Source organism: Alligator sinensis, unplaced genomic scaffold (genome assembly GCF_000455745.1).
Source record: "Alligator sinensis unplaced genomic scaffold, ASM45574v1 scaffold464_1, whole genome shotgun sequence".
Classification (NCBI taxonomy): Eukaryota; Metazoa; Chordata; order Crocodylia; family Alligatoridae; genus Alligator; species Alligator sinensis.
The window spans coordinates 618,788-622,413 of record NW_005842418.1 but is presented as its reverse complement, the minus strand read 5'-3'; the positions used below and the strand labels follow the sequence as shown (position 1 = coordinate 622,413).

The 3,626-nt window shown below is 40.8% G+C and overlaps 1 long non-coding RNA gene across 1 annotated transcript in view; it reads right to left on the bottom strand.

Moving 5' to 3' along the window:
* Positions 1–1,508: 1,508 nt before the first annotated feature.
* LOC112551316 overlaps positions 1,509–3,626 on the bottom strand; it is an 8,870-nt gene continuing 6,752 nt past the window's right edge. The window contains exon 3 of the long non-coding RNA XR_003095605.1: positions 1,509–1,644. This is a non-coding gene — a long non-coding RNA (uncharacterized LOC112551316). The remainder of the gene's footprint in view (positions 1,645–3,626) is intronic.

Sequence of the window (3,626 nt, the reverse complement as noted above, 5' to 3'; positions counted from 1 at the left end):
CTATTAAAAAGAGGAGGCAGCACATACCACAGCCTGGTGGAGCTTTGATTCTCACTGGGAGAGGAGGGACTCAGCAGGGAGGCAGCACTTGTAGGGAGAACTGACAAGAGATAAGCAAAACCTGAGGAAATGCCAATCAGGACAATTTTATTCTCTACTACTGCACACAAGTGAAAGTGTATTTTTAGCTACCCATTATATGTGAGCTTAATAATTTAAAAATCTTTTCTGATTGAGAGAGAAATGGTGCTTAATGCATGAATTCTCCACTTGGGTATCAACAACACCACTCTTTGCATATTCCCATTTCACTTTCAAGTATGTTTTCAGTTGTACCTTCATTTGTGTTGCTGTAATGCCATCTCTACATACACTAACTGCTACCTACTCATTTCCCATAACTCCTGTTTTCAACCATACTGGTCCCACTACTTTGGGACATGGCTGGGATGGCACAGGCTCTAAAGTGCACAGCTGACAGTGCAGAGGTTGCAAGTGCAAGGCCATAGCAAAAGCACTTGCAGCACGGCCCTATCAGATTCCATCTAATCAGTAAATTCTGTGGAATATGGCATCACACAAAGACACAAAAAAGGAAAAGATTACTTTGGGACATTTTCCTCACAGCTATGAAGAGGCAGAATTTATCCTATAATAAGTTCTATGAAGCACACCATCTTCAATGAACAGAGGTTTGGTTTTGTTCTTTTTTTTCAGTATTAAATATTGGCAAAGAAGAGGCCTGTTCCATACTTCTTTTAGCAAATGGATGGAAGAAAATAAAAATCCAAAGGAGACAGGAAATAAGATAAACCTAGTAAGCCTGCTCATTGTTCTTCCACTGGACTTCTTTGGTATTACAACTACAACATGCTATTCATGTGGCCCCCCAAAATTCATTTTATTTTGTTCTTGTGGTGGACCACAGTTACTTCAGCCCTTTTATACGCAGAGTTTGGCACCCAGTAAGTTAATAGTAGCCTATGCTACTATAATTATTCAATTAAAAAAAGGTACAACTTAGTCATACCTGGTGACCTTTCCAAAGTAAGCCTCGTTCAACCAACATTTGTTTCAAACATTAGAGTCATTATCTGATGCAAACCTTGAAAAGCTTCCAGGGATATCTCGAATACTAATATAAAGTAAAGCTAAAATCCATTCCATCAGGTTAGTGTCAAATTCAACACAGATTGTCAGCAGCAATATTTCTAGAGCAATATGAGTTCCCTGTCTTTCAAGCTATTAGAACTACAGTACAACATAAAAAATAAGGCCTGAAAGAAGTATTACGTTGATGTGAAATCTGATTATAACAAAAATAAATATTTTTATTCATTAGATTAAAAAAAGACTTTCATGAAATTGTGTTTGATAGAAAATTAGATCTCCTAATCATCCCTATTTTATTTCATTTGAGTGAGTTTCATACCATGTTAAAGGTTAATACCACTATTTCTCCCTTCACTGTCCAAGTTTATTGAAAGCTTTAGCACACATAATTTAGCCAAGACTGACTGTAAGGGAAAGAAATTTCAACATTTTTAAACAGTAATAGAGAGTGTTATAGGGTGTCCTCCTCATCAGGTCTTCACCGGCCGCCCTGCTCCTGGGGTAACCACCTGCTTCGCTCATCTGCCATGCCTTGATGGAAAAATATGAAAGTCGTTACAAAGACAGGAGGCTACCCATTACTTGCCCTGCTGACAAGGGTCTAATACCCACTCCAACCTTCCCTTCATGGGTCCCATGCCTTGCAGATGTTACTTTGATGTTACGTCTCCAGTCTATGACCATAGCAAACTGGGCACACAGTTGTACCTCTTTTCTACAGCCCTAGAAGGCCACTCATATACCACCTCTCTCTCACCGCAGTTCCACTCACTCAGCTGGCTCTCACCCAGCTTCTTGCATACTGCCCTCTCTCAGGGGCCACACTCATGCCACCCTGCCTCACCTGGCTTTGGGCTTATCTCTCCTTGCCTCGGTCAGCCCCAGCGCAGTCTGTTGGGTATCTCCCGCTACCCTCACTGTTAGACCCTGACTCCCATGCGGCACCCAATGACTAGGGAGACGAGGGTCCAACTACCTGTGGAACCTGTTACTCATTAGCCAGAGCAAGCAGGGAGCAAACACCAGCACACATTTCTCACAACAGCTTTATTCAGAATAGAGACAGCTTCGGACAAGGACCTCACGCCGTAAGAGACAGGGTCCTGCCCCAAACAATAGGTTCATCCTACATTTATACACTTTGGTTTATACTCATTAACATTTATTCCACCTCTGTCCATCCTCCTGTTCCACCCATTTCTCCTCCCATCTCAAGTTCTGCCTCTGTTTACTGTTTGCTTCATTAACATGGCATTGCCTATGCATTTCATTCATTTACATGTCTTTTTGCTATAAGCACATGTCTAAGACCTTAACTCCTTTTCTTTGGTCAATGGGTGGACTTTGACCAAAACCTGGAAGCTTCTGGAAGCTTCTTCGCTAATCACCATTCACCTTTTTGCATATGTTCATCTTGGATTCTGTTACCAATTACGTGTTGTTTTTCATATTCCAATCAGTTGTTCTGTCTTAGGTTGTAACATCTTTCACCCTTTTTAGGGCCCTGTATCTTATCTCATTCCTCACTGTAGCTAGTTTACAGCACACAGACTCACACAGATTTACTTGCTGCTTTTCCCTTAAAAATGGTTGACACAATTAAGATGGTTACTTAACATAAGCGAATGGCTGGCTTAGATATCATTCTGCCTTGTGGTCAGCAGCCCTGCTAGGCCACAGGTCATGTCTTGTATTCAGCTGCAAACCAAGTGCTCCCTAATAATCCACATTATTGTTACCCTAACATTCACCTGAGCATTGACTAAGCAATTGTATGACTGTAGGCCTATCTCACTCCTAGCCCCTCATCAAACTACTACACCCCCACTGGGCCTCCTCACTGCAAACATTTTTTCATTCCTGCACATACCTCTTTCCCCACCTCAAATGGGTTTGAGACCTGCAAGAGGCATATGCGTGCTCGTCTGGATGCACCCATAGATTTCAAGGAGAAGGAGTTAAAGAAAGTTAGGGAATATGTAGAGAACGTCTGACAGGTAGAAATTATAAGAGGATGGGAACATCTGGGATAGGTGACAGTTTCTAAAAGAGACAAAGCACAGTGGCAAACTGATGTGGAGGAAATACAAGAAATATAGTAAGATACCAACGTTGGTGCATCAGGAGTTTGTTGATGACCTGACACCAACATAGAACAGAATAAAAAGGCAAATAAAAAAGGACACATTGATAAGATTGTCAATAAAATGGTAAAGAAAGTATAGGTACAAGATCTAGCCTAAGATGTAAAATAAGGCATAATCAGTAACAAATATAAAGGACAATGAGAAAAAGGTTCTATACATATATTAGAAGAAGGGAAGGCAAAGGAGAATACAGGTCCCATTACTTCAGAGGAAAGATGGGGCGGAAAATGACACGGTTAATTGAGAAACATTTTTTTAACACAATTACAGTTTAAAAAAAGGTTGGTTTGTTTGTTTTTTTGGGGGGAAAGACAGAACAGGTAGGATACCAGCCAAAAAGAAGAAGTTAGAAAAGCTGGATATTTT